General features: G+C 40.2%; 1 long non-coding RNA gene across 1 annotated transcript; it reads right to left on the bottom strand.

The window, feature by feature from the left end:
- Positions 1 to 6,426: 6,426 nt before the first annotated feature.
- On the bottom strand, positions 6,427 to 15,184 carry LOC132667688 (uncharacterized). The gene is made up of 5 exons (XR_009605308.3): positions 14,712 to 15,184; positions 13,083 to 13,141; positions 12,185 to 12,311; positions 9,458 to 9,815; positions 6,427 to 8,228 (listed from the first exon to the last, which is right to left on the bottom strand). It is a non-coding gene; the product is annotated as an uncharacterized LOC132667688 (long non-coding RNA).
- Positions 15,185 to 16,837: the final 1,653 nt, after the last annotated feature.

The following is a 16,837-nucleotide window of genomic DNA, read 5'->3' as shown; positions in this document are numbered from 1 at the left end:
TGAATTTGTATAGATGATTTAGAATACTTTAAAAAGAACTTTCGGGGGAAAACTTATGTTTTACAAGTTTTTTCTTTAATGTGCATTTATTTTTGAGAAAGAAAGAGACAGAGTGAGAGCAGGGGTGGGGCAGAGACACACACACACACACACACAGAATCCGAAGCAGGCTCCGGGCTCTGAGCTGTCCGCACAGAACCCAACGCAGGGTTCAAACTCACAAGCTGAGAGATCGTGACCCGAGCCGCAGTCAGACGCTTAACCGACTGAGCCACCCAGGCACCCCTGTTCTATAAGTTTTATAAGAATACTTCTAAGGTATCCTATGTCTAGTTATTTTTTTACATGTATTTTGTTGCAATTTTGGATGAAAATATGATAAAATTACATTTCATTTTTAATTCTTTGGGTCTTAGGAATAACTACAAGTCAAAATTATGAAAGAAGTAGAAAATATAAAAGCAAATTCAAAATAGAAACTAGAAATAAAAAACTTGCAAAAAACTTTCCTTAAAACTCTAAAATTCACATTAAAATTGAGAACATATGTTAAATAATTCACATAAAACTTTTGAATGAAATATTACAAATATTATATTTATTGAAGCTTTAATAACTGATCAAAACAAGAAAATGAACAGGAACATTGTTCCAGTCAAATCCAGAACTTGAATGCATCAGATGGGATTCTTGCAACTAAAGAATATTCAAGAATTCATATCGGTAAAAATGAAGATTCTTTACTAAGTGAAGAGTTGCAAAGATAATGACTCACATCAACACCACCACCCAGAAACACCAAATGCAACTCTATGTTTCCATTTAAAAGATGAAAAACTGACATCCCTGAATCTGCCAATTGGATGTGAAAGAGGAAATCTCTGGGGCTTTACTGTTTATTAATCATGATATTGGGAAATGATCCAGGCAGCTTTTTGACAGTGTGAGAATGTTTCTTGCAAAACTTACTCTGATGCAAAAAAAATTGTTTTGAAATTACATTGCTTGAACTGCTCAGAGAATTTAATATTTTATTTTGTATCAAAATTCTTTCAACAGGAAAAGGAATCTGTGGAAACGGGCTTTTACATTCTAATTTCAAAGACAAGCGGTTATGTTCCTTCTGTCAAAGGCTTCACATCCAATCTTCACGATTAACTTTACAATGAAGGTGTTTGTTGCTGTTGTTGTTTTTTAATGTTTATTTTGAGAGAGAGAGAGAGAGCACCAGAGAGGCACAGAATCCAAAGCAGGCTCCAGGCTCTGAGTTAATGACATGGGGCTCCAACTCACAAGCCGTGAGATCATGACCTGAGCTGAAGTTGGCGCCTTCAGCCAACTGAGCCACCTAGGCGCCCCGAGGTATTTGTTGTTAAAAACACTTAAGGCCACAATCAAAAGAATACAAAATGTCTGTTGTGCATAAATATACAAACATGCACAAAACAAAACGTGCGAGAACTTTTTGTTTAAACAGCAAAAAATTGGTACTATTTAGCAAAGAAATTAACACGGATATAGGATGTTAGCATGGTATGTTTATTTTTTTTAAGTTTACTTATTTATTTATTTAGAGGTGGGGGGAGGAGCAGAGAGAGAGGGAGAGAGAATCTTAAGCAGGCTCTGGCAGCATAGAGCCCAGTGCAGGGCTCAAACCCATGAACCCTAAGGTCATGACAAGCCAAAACCAAGAGTGGGACACTTAACTAACTGAGCCACCCAAGCACCTCAGCATGGTGTTTTTAATTTTTTTTTTTTTTAATGTTTATTTAGTTTTGAGAGACAGAGCACGAGCAGGGGAGGGGCGGAGAAAGAGGGAGACACAGAATCCGAAGCAGGCTCCGGGCTCTGAGCTGTCAGGACAGAGCCCGACGCGGGGCTCGAATCCACGAACTGTGAGATCATGACCTGAGCTGAAGTTGGACGCTCAACCGACTGAGCCACCCAGGCACCCCCAGCATGGTGTGTTTAAAAGAATAATACTGGGGTGCCTGGGTGGCTCAGTCGGTTAAGTGTCCAACTTCAGCTCAGGTCATGATCTCACAGTTCGTGGATTCGAGCCCCGCGTCGGGCTCTGTCCTGACAGCTCAGAGCCCGGAGCCTGCTTCGGATTCTGTGTCTCCCTCTTTCTCCGCCCCTCCCCTGCTCTCGATCTCTCTATCTCTCAAAAGTAAGTAAACATCTAAAAAGAAATTTAATTAAAAAAATAATATTATGCATTCAATATGTACCCTGAGCTTTTCATAGCAAAAACAAGTACAACATTTACAGAAAGTAATTTAAAGAAAACTTCTAATTTTATTGCAGATGATTTAGAAATTTTATGCCATAGATCATGATGAATGAACATGTAAGCTTAATAAAAAAAGAAGAAAGTCAAAAGAGGTTTTAAAATCTTGTATGTATGATAAAGTGGGAAAGATTATCCCCCAAATCAAAATCTAACAGTACGATGTTCAATGACATTGTTATCAGAAACAAAATTCATGTTGAAAATAATTTTATTGTAGAAATTTTGAACTACCAAAATAAAAAACACGAAAATTGAAATTAAAGACTGTTTAATTTGTTTTATATATTTTGGAAAGGGTGTGAGTTTTAAATGAAGGCGTTAAAAGAAACACCACTTTCTGCTTATGACTTACACTGGCTGTGGTTTGCACAGTCCCACCTTGCTCTCTGAGTAGGCAGTATTGGTTTTGGACCCCATGTGCCAATGTTAAATCACACCTTTTGTTAAAAACAAATAAAAATCAATAACACAATTTTCCGTGTTAGCTATTAATCTGAAAGATTTTCAAGGCAAATCTATGAAAATGGCATCATCATGGTTGGCTTAAAAAACAAGTATGCAAACCAGAATTTTGGCCCAAATTCTAGGAGAATTCATGGTACCACATAGCGGCACAGTGTGAATTTGTCACTTGAGATGCCATTTGTACTGTGTCAGTAGCTCAGTAGTGATGACATTCCATGGAACAATTCGATTACGATAATAAATATTTTCTGGGCCTGCCCTTCAAATATAACCTCACCACTGCATGCAATGAGAATGTCAGCAGTTAAATTCTGTCAGCAATTAGATTTCATTTAGGCAAAATATATGAAGTACCCAAGAAGAGGAAAGCAAAATAACTGGAAGATTCGAAATAAGAAGAAATCAATCTTTGAGGAAGAATGAATTAATCTTGAATTTGGCTGTTTGGTGTGTACTATAATTTGCTACTAACCATGTTAGCAAAAGCTTACAAGAAACTCAAAAGATGTATTTGGACCACTGTTAAATAATCAATAGTATATATATTTTTAATCTAGAGACAATGTTTGGTTTTTTTCCCCTGAGTTGAAACGGCACATAAGCTAAACAACAAAAGTAGCATTCCAGTAAAGAAAAGGGAAATTGAGCATGTTTATCCACGAAAGAGAGGATTCCTGTACCTCCAACCTCCAAACCAATTTCTATACAGATTATTTTCTCAACATATTATAGGTTCAGTTATAGTCTTGATTAAAGAGAGAGTTCAATAAGTTGAGCAAAATGTTAATTGCTATTTTCATCTTTTATAACATTACAACGTGGAAATTTTGTAAAGAAGAAAATCTTAAGAGCTATCATATGGATCTTGCGGTAAGAAACCATGAACATTATACAAGTGATAGTCACATGTAAAATTAAAGTAGTATACTATAATAGGGGTGCCTGGGTGGCTCAGTCGGTTGAGTGTCTGACTCTTGATTTTGGCTCAGATCATGATCCCAGGGTTGTGGGATTGAGCACTGCATGGGGCTCTGTGCTGAGCCTGGAGCCTGCTTGGGATTCTCTCTCTTTCTCTCTCTCTCTCTCTCTCTTTCTCCCTCTCCGCCCCTCTCCCCTGCTCATGCTCTCTCTAAAAATAATAATAAAATTTTTTTAAATAATAAACAATAGTTTATACTAGATTCTTTGATTATGGTAACTTATTACATGTAGCTCCATTACAATGATTAAACACCATATGTATGGCAATTATATTGCAATTTTTTTCAAGTTAAAAAATCATATGTAACTTTTATTATTTATTCTCAATCTGACTATTGCTTTAAGATTTTGTCAATCATTCCTGTTGCTAATGCCTCCAGAGAGTAAAGTTGAGCCAAACTGAAACTAATTAAAACAGAACTTTAATGGTGCAGAAAATATCATGCATTACTGCTGATAGAATACAAATTTTGTGAAAATCTGAATCATAACAACATATCATTAATTTGAATAAAATCGAAGGAAAGAAAAATATATTTTATGAAACGAACATGTATTAAATCATTAATTTATGTGTCATTTTATTGATCATCCAAACATAGCTGGTCCATCAACTAAATGTATTGACATGCATAATAGTACCCAGTACAATTGTCTCTAATTTTTGCCAACACTCAATCGTATAAAGATTGTAGCTTTTATATACATGTATATCTTTAACATGCTATTGGTATGAAGGTATGTATCTGTTCTTTTTTTTCAATGTTTATTTTATTTTTGAGAAAGAGAGAGAGACAGAACATGGTTGGGGAGGGGCAGAGAAAGAGGGAGACACAGAATCTGAAGCAGGCTCTAGGCTCTGATCTGTCAGCACAGAGCCCGACGAAGGGCTCAAACCCATGAGCCATGAGATCATGACCTGAGCCAAAGTCGGACGCATAACCGACTGAGCCACCCATGCCCCCTGAGTATGTATCTATTCTAATAGGTGAGGACAGGGGAAGATGTCATATAATATAAGCATGGCTACCAGGGGACCAACCCAGTACATCTGGGAGCATTTCCCAGAACGAGTGAGGTCATTGTAAGCTAATACGATACCCTCAATAAGTTCATTTCATTTTGTGCTAGACACTTTGGTGTCCCTATTTTTTCACTCATGCTATGTATTCTGCCTGGAGTGTCCTCATCCATGTTCTCTGCCTGGAAAACTTTCTATCCTTCAAGTTCCAGTTAGAGTGAACTCCTGGGAGGCTTCCCTATCCCTCGTTCACATGGTTTGTCCTGTATCCTTTTGATATATCTCTATTATACCTCTCCTCTTGGTGTATCAAGTATTTTCTGCATGCTGGTCCAGGCCAACAAAGCATAAGCTTTTCACGAATAACGACCACGACTTTTTCATGTTTGTTGCCCTGACATCTAGCTCAGAGCCTTATACATAGAATGTACTTAAACATTTATTGAATGAATGAATGCATTCACAAATAGATTAGACTTCTAACAATTTCAGAGAATATGTACTCGTATTACATATTACTATTTTCTTTCATATATTGATATTAAAGATTGTAGTCTTCGATATAATTCCTTTACATCTTAATGTATCAGGAGGAGCTTTCTCAGCCCATTGACATCAAAATTAAAAATGCTTTACATTCATGTTCCTGCTAAATGTTAACAATATCCGAGCCTAAATAAGTTATGGGTCGAATGAGACATGTGAGGTTTCAGAATTTGATGAGCCTTTTTCTAATTGAGTTTTTAAATGACAATTGCAGTAATGCTAATCATAACAAATGAAAACAACACAAAAGGCTGTAAAATAAAAAATGAAAATCCCTTGCCTTCTCTCTATATTCCAGGAGGGAACTACATTTAACAGTTTTCTGGGTTTCCTTCCAGATACCCAGGTATTTTTGACTTTTTTTTTTTTTTTTTTTCACACACACAAGCACTCACAGGTCATTCTTTTTTTTTTTTTTTTTTTCTTTTTCTTTCCTTTCCTATTTTTTTCCCCAGCCAAACTGGGATTGCTGTCCCTACTGTTCTACAACTTGTTTTCATCTCATAAAATTGTTGTAGTCTGGACACCCCACTAGACAGTCTTTTAAGAGTGCTCTTCAAGATATTTCGATATTGCATAGCAAGATATTTTAAGAGTTTTGAATATGCAATTATAGGCACTTAATGGAAACAACACTCTATTATTTCAACTGAACCTCAAACAGAAATCTCATATTTGTTTTCTTGGACAGTCTCTTGAAATGTTGGCGTGGTCTTGAAATTGCTGATTATCAAAGCTCAAGTCTCACTGTGACATCACTCGGGAAGTCCAGGCTTATCCAACTTTTCCATGGGCAGAAATTGCCCTGGGGATTTCAGATCCACCTCATTTGGAAAATTCAGAAAATTATGTAGAAGTCCCATCAAGAAAACCTTTGATTTAAAAGCTAATTAAGAGTCATTTATTAACTTTCTCATACATTTTTTAAAAGGGACATATGTACATATAAGCATTTCCTTTAAAAATAAAAAAGGCTCAGGGCTGAAAATCACTTTTCTTCCCCAATTAGTTTGGCAAAGAGTTAAGCCACAGTAAACAAGCTACCATATTTCTCAATAAATATGGGATATTCAGTTTCATTTAGAAGTTTTTTTCAGTATTTTATTTTGGTTTGCCTGAGGTCAAATTACAACTTCAACCAAAATTATAATCCTTTTACCAAAGATTATTTGGTCCATTTCACTCACATTAAACAAATATAGTTTCTCAAGTGTATTTCTCAGGTATATTTTACGATGTAGGCGAGATAAAAGTTTCCCTCGACCCTTTTACGGTCCCTGGCTGGGCATGAAAATTAAATCGACAAAGATTAACAAGAGAAAAACATACAGATTTTACTGAATTTGTGCAGGTATATAGAAGCCTTCGCAAGAGGATGAAAACCCGAAGAAGTGACCAGCGCAGGAAATTTTCATATTGTATAGACAAAGAAATAATAAATTTGTGAAGGATCCAGAAGACAAAGAGGTTTGGGCTAGGGATCGTAAAATGAAGAAGAAATAACAAGGTTTGTTTATACAGCTTTCTCAGCCCAATTCCCTGTGTTTGGTGATAAGGATGTCTCCCTTCCTCCTGGTGGTGGGAGCTTGCACATAGGAGATTTATTTCCTGCTTTCAGAGGAACAAGGTGGGTAGAGAGAGGTCAGAGTGACCTTCCTGCTTCTGCTGTTTTCTCAAATTCCTTCAGCCTAAGATATTCAGTGTGGCAAGGTGCCATATTTGGGGGATAGCATGTTCGGAACCCCATCAAGGGCAACCTGTGAGGTGTCTCCCCCAATAATTCAGAAACTAGCTATGACCCCCCCATTCCCCCCTCAGAATTAAACTATGAAGACAAGACAGTATGGACCATAACAGAAAGAAGAAAAGTTTGACTGAAAATATTAGCACATCTAAAGGAAGAACGTGTCACATGAAAGCTTTGCATTCCTTCACCTTCTCCCCGGGGAAAGATAAGGAAGGGCCTAGGAGCAATGGAAGGAAAGGAAAAGAGTAAGGGTCGAAGGCCAACTCGAGGGGACCTATCCTGGCCTGATGCTCTCAAACATGGGAATCACCAGCTATCTTGCTCTCGTTGTCTATTTCTGTGCTTGCCCAGCTAACTCAGATCGTCAGTCATCCGCTATCCTGCTGAGAAAGTACAAATTAGCTTGGACTGAGAAAGTAAACATATGGCCAGCCATTCATCAAGTTGGGCTAACAGACATGAGAGAGCCAGCTGCAAAGTTTATGGGAAACAACATTCCTCCCAAGGACATGCCGCAGCTATAAAGTGTCATGCAACCTTCTTGTTGGAGTGACCACTGCTTCTTTTTCACTGAGAAGCATTCTTCTCTAATAGCATAGGTATCAGAAATATTGTGGTTGGAATTAATCAGTAAGGAGGAAACAGTCCATTTTGCCTAGGGGATCTCAGTCGTTTTGATACAGCGAAGCTGCCTCGATTTCCAACCCAAATGTGAGGGGTGTCTGGGCACAATATTCCACATCTATCTGAACTTTGTTGTGTCCAGAGAAACAGTGTTGCCGTTCCACATCATAGTCCAAACTCGATGGTGAGCCTTTCCTCACAGCCCTGAACTTAATGTGCACCGTAATTCCACTTTTTCTCATATCCTGTAATAACTCAGCTCTGCCTCCAATGGCTGAGATGTTTCATAGTTCCTCTGGAGTTCAGCGTCTCACATTACAATGCTTTTACATTGTGAGAAATGTGATTTTTTTTTTTTTTTAGATGTCAGATCTGTTCCTGTTGGTCTTGGGCTGATGAGCTAAGACATCCCGTAGATGTAGTAGATGTAGATGTAGCCATAGTAGAGAGTGTTCCATGGGAGCATTCATATTTCTCACTGCATGTTAGTTCTTTTTAGCTTCTTAAAATTTCAGTCCTTGCCCGTAGTGAGTCTAGCCCAGGAGATAGATCTGTTATTAGGAAACAAGAAAATGAATTTTTAATCCTGCATCGCAGCTAAGGGCCTCCCTATAGCATCAAATTAGTCACAAACAAGCAGCTTGTGGGTATGTTAGAAGACAGCCCCAGAGACCATCTTGTATGAACAAGAATATAGCCCTCTAACTTCTGCACATTCCAGATTGTTCCCGTTTCTTTTGATAACCATAAAGTTACCTACAGACATACTTTGGCTCACTAAGCTTCAGAGACTTGACAGAATTTTTGTCGAGGAAGTATGAGAATCGATACTTTAAATTTTTTTGGAGCGGGGGAAGTACTTTATGTTTTGGAAATCAATTCATTAAAAAGCAGTTTTAAACAGAGAAAGTGATTTGCAAAGCATTCTTCCTTCTAGGTTTTCTCCAAATATGAGATCTCTCAGAGTGGTTTTTTGTTTTTGTTTTTGTTTTTTGTTTTTTGTTTGTTTTTTGTTTTTTTGTTTGTTTTTTGAGAGAGAGTGAGCACATGCATTGGCGAAAGGCAGGGGGAGAGGGAGAGAAAAGAGAATCTCAAGCAGGCTCCTTGCCCACCACAGATTCCACCCTGGGGCTTGATCTCATGACCTGAGATCATGACCGGAGCCAAAATCAAAAGTTGGCTGCTTAACTAAGCACCTGAGCCACACAGACGCCCCTGGATTTTTTTCAAACTGGCCTCTGCTGAGTGCTTTGGTTCTGTGGAGGCATTGCAGGGGCTGCTGTGGGGCTGATTGAGCCCTGGCTTTACACTAAGCAGCTTATCCAAGAGTTTGCCTGAATAATATGCTTAGCTAGTGAAAAATAAAGTTTAGAAATCACTGCCTTAGAGCCTTTGATAACCATCCACTTTGTAAAGTAGGGTGCACTGGTTTTAGAATCACAGGAGCCATCGATGCTCCCAATTGCCGTTTGGGGGGGTGGGGAATGTGCTTCTTGAGAATTTTGGCTTTGAATAAGTGGTTGGGAGCTGACTGGGCTTAGAGCTCAGCTCAAATCTTTCTGACCTACTTAAGTTGGCTTACAAGAAAAACAAGATACCAGAGTGAAGTTCCGTTTCTATCCAACAGAGGGCAGTAGTGCAAATGTTAACTTGGACATGAGAGAGCCCCGAAGGATGGAGGGCTGAGGACAGGCTTGGTCTATTTGGATTTGCCCAGAATAAAGCAGGTAACCACATTGTTTTGAACACTTCCCAGAACCTGGGCTCATTCTTTTCTTACCTTTCATCCATCAGTCTTCTAACAAAGCTGGGGTCCTTTTTGTTTTCGAAGGGAGCATTCTGCCTTTGAGAGCCAGGTTAGTAGCTGTTCAGGAGGCCCCTGGACTCTGATGGGCCCGGAAGCCCTGATGTGATTGCTCTCTCCTGGGCTCTGGGAAGCCTGGAACTTCTCTGGAAGACCGGTAGGGGACTGGGCGGGCCTTTGCACGTGGTGTGACCAGCTCACACTGTTTACATCTCTGAGCTCCAGCTCAGCCCTGAAAGCAGCATGGAATTTGCACAGCTGCTGATCTCCATCTGACGGACAGAGAGCGTCATCAGCTAAACAACCTGTTTGCGTGTTTCAACTGTAAAATATCCTGGAACACAAAAACAAAATTCAAAACTTTTTTTCTAACATTGACATCATGCTTTAAGTTGACCTATTTCTTCTAAAAGCACTCCGTAAGAAAGCGAAACGCTTTCTCAAATACATCCAGCAGGTCAGGCTTTCTTCTCGTTGGCTTAGGACTGTATCAATGCTTCCTACTAGTGCCCAGTGTATATTCCTGAGCACACTGCTGCCCTCAACAAAGCTGGGGTCCTGGTAGCGACTGAGAAGTGACAGAAGGGATAGTGGGAAAGGAACTAACAGCACGTGCCACAAAGCTATAGAATTCCTCTAGCATAAAGTGAATCACATGAATCAATGGTGGCATAAAAATAATTTTTTAGTTGTTGTTAATATCATGGGGATTACTCACTAATTCAACAGATATTTATTTTATTTTTTTTAACATTTATTTATTTTCAAGAGACAGAGACAGAGTGCCAGTGGGGGGGGGGGGCAGCGAGAAAGGGAGACACAGAATCCGAAGCAGGCTCCAGGCTCTGAGCTGTCAGCGCAGAGCCCGATGCGGGGCTCGAACCCACTAACTGTGAGATCATGACCTGAGCTGAAGTCGGATGCTTAACCGACTGAGCCACCCAGGTGCCCCTTCAACAAATATTTTTTAAACATCTGAAATGTTCTAAGTCTAAGAATTCTACTTTGACCCATTTTGGTTGTGGATTCAAGACAATCTAACTGAATTCAGCCATGAAGATATGTCTTGCTACCCTTTGATGGTATACTACATTGGTCAAACCAGACGATCATTTGGAAAGTCATGATGGATGAAATAAAACACACACATAAACAAAGATGTGAAGTAATCAGGTTAAAACAGTTTCCCCATTTACTGGGTCAATTAAAGACCAAAAAGCCTTTTTTAAAAACAAATTGTCTTGAGACTGAGATCCAAGGTTAAAAGGAAAGGACTTTCTCCCTGGTAATCTTTGGCGGCGAAACAAAGAGATGGGTTGGAATTTCACAGAATTAATATGATAGCTCTTGTTCTCTGATCACTAATGAATAACCTGGATGAAATAAACCTCTCTTCTTTGCCAAGGTGCTTTTCATCCCTTTTGATGAACTAATAATCATTTACCTACAGCAATGCAGACTTATTGGCACAGAAATGTGATTCATATTCAGAAAGAACAGCGCATTAAAAATAGGAACAGCAAGGAGGGGACTAAACAGATGGTATTCCAGGACCGTCAGCTCTGACGTACAAATTTAATCCTCTGTTGTCATAACCGTCAAGGGACTATCCAAATCCTTGATTTTACTGGAATTCAGTTGTATTGACTGTTCACAAATAAATGGGTCATTGGCTGAAGATGAAAAATCTTTTGTACTATGGTGAAGACTTTTACTATGAAGTACCTTTATCAGGATTCAATCTGCCTCAGAGATTAGAATAGTAGGAAAGAGCAGTAGAAAATTACCAAAGAGGCCAGGATTCCGGATTTCACTCGCATTGTTATCTGAATCTCTGGCTCGATTAAGTCTCTCATAGATGCGCTATGATTGGAGGGTAACGGGTCATTTCCCACAAACCCCTGTCCAGTCTTACAGTGCTCTTATCACTGGAGTCCTTGATGGAGGGTGGAGTCTGGGGCCAGAAGAGTTCAAGGGGGTGACAAGTCACCAAGTGACCCCTGACTTGTGTCAGTGTCTGACCCCTGACTACTTAGTGAATTCGATCAGTTTCATCATCTAAAAGGATACTGATTTTAAAGACAATTATAAATTCATTAATTGATTGAAACATAGACTCCTTGGGTCGCCTGGGTGGCTCAGTAGGTTAAGCATCTGACTTCGGCTCAGGTCACGATCTCACGGTTCGTGTGTTCTAGCCCCACATGGGGCTCTGTGCTGACAGCTCGGAGCATGGAGCCTGCTTCAGATTCTGTCTCCCTCTCTCTGCCCCTTCCCCACTCATGCTCTGTCTCTCTCTCTCTCTCTCTCTCAAAAATAAATAAACATTAAAAATATTTTTTTTAAAAAAGAAAGAAACATAGACTCCGTTAAGTATATAGCCTCCTTCTATAACACCCCTGGAAAGCAGTTATGAAAATATTGAATGCCAGCACCCACAGGAATTTAATCATTTCCCAAAGTAACTCATTTAATTTTCTAGCAAATGTAATTGTTTGGGATATTTTAAATAAACATGTATTTTTTTTAAATAAACATGTTCTTCTTATTTAAATAAAAACGTTTAATTTTAAATAAACATGCTTTTTAAAATTTTAAATAAACATGTATTTTATTTTCTTATTTTAAATAAACATGTATTTCTGTGTAACTCATACAATGGTCTAAGCTCTGCCCTCTGCAGATAGGAAAAATAATTCTTACCCTCCCACATCACAGTCTTTTGGTTGTTTGAAGGCACCCGTCTACCTCTCTTAATTAAACCCTGGATCTTTCTTTAATCATTCTTCAGATAGTTGAGTTTCAGATCCCATCACCATCCTACATGGAGCTGTAAGGAAAAAGCTCCTAAAAGTCAATATTTAATTTAAACATGGTAGTTCTCAACACCATCCCCAGAATTTTGATTTAATAGTCCTGGATTGGGACCCAGACATTGGTAGTTTTTAATTCTCCCCAAATGATTCTAATTTCATCAGGGGCTGAGAAGACTGTGCTCCTTCCCTGAACTTAGCACCTCTGGTGTGGAGAGCTGCGACAGGCCGATAAAATAGCTGCTTTCCTGGTTCTGGACACCAACGTTCTGTTGACACAACCTATGTCATATACGGGATTTTAGTGACAGTTATATACACTCTAGGCTCAGACTGGGTTTAAGGTTAACACAAAGGCTTATGTATTCGTCTGGTAAGTTTCTGTTAACTTACACCTTCCTGGTTCTATAGAAATGGAGTTGATTTTTGGACCTAAGTCCAGAAATTTTGTTTTTACTTCTTGCCTGTCACTGTATTATTAGTAATAACAACGGAAATAGTATTTGAGTGTAACCGTGTGCTCAACATGGCACTAAATCCATAGTCTTTTTTTTTTCTGCCCATAATTTTACTTTGCAAAAGGCATAAAAATGCTAAAACCTGCTTTTAGCATACAAATGTTTAATTTACAAGAGTGCAAATTGATCAAGATCAACACTTGAATATGAAATTTAATTCCAAGTTTTAGAAAAAGTAGATTGAATTTCAACAAACTTAATTAAAATGTCATCCAATCTTTGGAAATACAAATGCTGCTGGACAGGCTGTTACTGTCGTCTGTTGCTCACCTGAGGTTTTTTTGTTCCTCAGTTTTAATCCATTATCTTGATGGAATCTCACTGCAGTCCTGTGGGAAAGAGATTATTGCTAACCCCATTTTACAGGTGAGAAAATTGAGATTTGGATAGATTAAATTGGTTCCCTTACTCCAGTCTATTAAAACCATTTTAGGGTTCCAATTCTATCAGACTAGTCTATATTCTGTCTTTATATCCCTACCACAAATGTAGATTTTCTTCAACACTCACAGATGTGATCTGGGCACCATATAAATCCCCTTAAGATAGTTGTAAAACTGTGGAGCAGGAGGGAGCGTCGGTGCTGAGTCTTTCCACTAGAGACCTCCATCCAGGATGCATTAACCAGCATGGTAGAGCTATATCGCTGCAAACAACTACGAATCCATTAATAGGGACACATCTTTCCCTTTTGTCTGCAAGGATGTCATGGGACCCTTGGTCAAAACCATGCCAAAATCTGTATTCACTGTTCCTATTTCTCTCGTAAACCCATCAATTAAGGAAATGAGCACTGTCCAGATGGACTTGTTCTAATGAACCAGATGCTGTCTCCAGAAAGCAGCACGTCTCCCAGGGATCACCATGTCACTACATCACGGACCATCCTTTTAATACATCGCCCTAGGATTTTATCTAGTACTAACATCATCTTGCTGATCCACAGTTTCCTGAGACCAAATCAGTATGTTATATGTGCTTCTTTTTCTTTTCTGGATACTTTCCTTGCTCTCTCTGACTGCTCAAAGATCATGATAGGTAGTTAAGAAACCTCTCTGTTTCCATCCTCATTTGCCCGAGTCAGAGAAACCTGACCCCCTCTGCTTGGTGACATGCCATCCGCTTCACCTCTTCTGAAAACTACCCACAAATCTTGGACTTCCATTGACCTGCCTTTCCCCCTCTGAAAAGCCTTCACTGCAGAGAACACCACACTTGGGCTATTCTACGATCTCTCTGAAATCTATCAACATTACCTCACTTGCCCCGGGCAGTGGGCAGATTTCTTCCTTGTTCTTCTTGCTCAAATAAAACTCAAAACCCCTCCTGTAATTTCCCTTTGTATTTTCCTTATATTGAGTTTTGTATCCTTTTCAAGTCCTAGCTCATTCTGGGCGGTAGCCTTCCTGATACCTTAAGCTCATAATTGTGTGCTAAATGCAAGTTTAACCCCAAACTATGAATGCAAGGCTAACAAGTCACATATCAATTCCAGCATCAAGAGGAAATATGTTATGTGCCCAATCTTTCTCGTTTTACGAGCAGGTCGACCACCTCTACACCAAATTCAAATTACATCATATATGAAAGCACTCTTCTCAGAACTTTCTCGATAGGCGTGTATCGTCTTTCTTTATGTGCAGAGAAGCAGGTACCCTAGACGCTTAGAGAAGCTAAAGAGTGATAAGGGTCATGGATCCCCCGCATAGAGTCTGATGCTGAGTTGAGGCCTCTTTGCGGCCATCCCAGCTGATTCTCAGATAAGCTGTCAAAGACAACGGTCTCCAGCCCTGTTCAGTGCTAACATGAGTGACACTATTCTTCCAGGAGCCTGCAGCATTAATAAGAAACTCTATAGGCCACTGTGGTGTGTCAAAGACTCAGGAAAAGCCTACTCACTTTACTGGGAAGTGCTTTGTTCCAGAAGATGATATTAACAATTACTAATATTTTTGAAACCCTCTTATCACCAGCCAAGCCCAAGTTTTTTGGAACGGTGAGTCACTTCAAGCTTGCTTTTGGAGGCCAAAGAGTTGAAAGGTCTTCAATCAATGAGGAGGCTACTACGCAAGGACTTTGGATAGTCAACAGAGAGACTGATTATTTCAGTAGACTGTGGCTTCTGATCTCCGAATAGAAGGTTAGCCAGTTGCACACCGCGATCAGCAAGGTCCCTTCCACAGCAGATACGATTTTAAGCCACATGCTCCCAGAGTTATGGTTGCCCACAAAATGCCCTCTCCCCGTCTCTCTGCCGTCCCCACACTGCCCCATCCCTGACCTATATAAGCCTGCATGTGGCATGCAGACAGTCTCCCTCTCCCACTTTGTCTTGTCATGGCATTATGCAGTCACCCACAGGAGAGGTACTCCTCATTCGCATGCCTGCCTACAAATCTGGGCATGAAAATTTGCTCTGCTCTCTGTGGGGCCAGTGACAGGGCCATGGCCCTGCCCAGGCATTCTGGTCTTTAGTTAAGGGATCAGACATCTTTTTTCTTTTCTTTTTTTCAACTGACCCGTCACCTGAGCAAATGACAGAATCTTACCTGCACCCAGAAATTCCCTTCCTGCCCTCTTCTAACCATCCCCACTTCCCTCAACAAGGATCAACAGCACCCTGGCCTCCCAGCATAGATTGCCTGACCTGTTCTTGAACTTGGTCTAGATAGACTCATAGAGCTGACACACTTTGGCATCTCACTTCTTTTTCAGCTGTGTCTGTGAGATTCACTCATGCGGTTGCGTGAAGTCATCAATTGTTTACTCTCATTGGTGGATCATGTTCTATTTGATGACTATTCTCGATTTCTTTGTCCTCTCTACTGTTGGTGTACATTGGGTAATTTCCAGTTTGGGGACTATTACAAACAGCGCTCGCTGCTTTTAAGACTTCAGGCTTTGGTGATCATCTGTACCCATTTCTGTTGGGTAAACATTCAGGAATAGAATTGCTAAGTCACAGGGTATGCACGTGTCCTGCCTTACTAAATACTGTTTGCTTGTTGTCATTTCCTCCTCCACCTCCTCCTCTTTCTTCCTCTCTTCTTCCTCCTTTTTTTCTTCTTTTTCAAGCATATATTTAACAACACATAAAAAACAAACGAACAAAAACCCGTGTACTGGCCTTACACCCCTATGTTTACAGATAAAGGATAAACCTTCACCAGCTTGACTGCCAGAAATGAAGAGACCTGAAGCTGTTCCCTAGCTTTTTCTGGGAGTTCTCAACGAGGCATTTGCTCCACGGTGCCTGATTTATCATCTTGAAACTCCCAGGAGAAGGAAGCTCTGGACCCGGCTCTCTAGGGTGCCCACCTCTGTGACCCAGAAGGGACAGGGTGTGCTGCTTTGCTGCTCAGTAGAACTGGACAGTCACTACCCTCCGTGGCCCACAGCACAGTGGAGACCAGGAGTATTTCCATATATGGTGTAACATGACAGGCAGGGGCTCCTGGGTGGCTCAGTTGGTTAAGCAGCCAACTTCAGCTCAGGCCATGATCTCTTAGTTAGTGAATTTGAGCCCCAGATCGGGCTCTCTGCCTGGAGCCTGCTTTGGATTCTGTGCCTCCTTCTCTCTCTGCCTGTCCCCTGTTCATGCTCTGTCTCTCTCTCTCTCTCAAAAATAAATACACATTAAAAAATAATTTTAAAAATCTACTTTATACATGACGGGAAATACTGCACAGAGCGTAACTCGCATTATTATCACTAGGTGTGGCGTCTCTCTGGGAGCCCGACCAGCCCAGGCTCGTCCTTCCCCTTGTAGAGCTGCCTCCCTGCCTGCCTCCCCTACCCCTGCCCCCGAGGGCCTGGAGAGCTGGCTCCTTCCACTAAAATACTGCTATGTTCTTCCTGTCATTGGCCTGGCACATTTTTATGCCAGCATAAGGGTCGCTCTTGCTTATCCTGATTGTACAGAGAAAAATTCAGCTAAAGGGCCTATCTCTCTCTCTATCTCTCTATCTATTGGCATCCAAAGACCCTGAGCCTGAACCTGAACGTGCCATCCACCCTGTTGTTGC

Source organism: Panthera onca, chromosome B2, assembly GCF_046562875.1.
Source record: "Panthera onca isolate mPanOnc1 chromosome B2, mPanOnc1 haplotype 2, whole genome shotgun sequence".
Taxonomy (NCBI): Eukaryota; Metazoa; Chordata; class Mammalia; order Carnivora; family Felidae; genus Panthera; species Panthera onca.
This window is presented reverse-complemented; position numbering and strand designations above follow the sequence as displayed.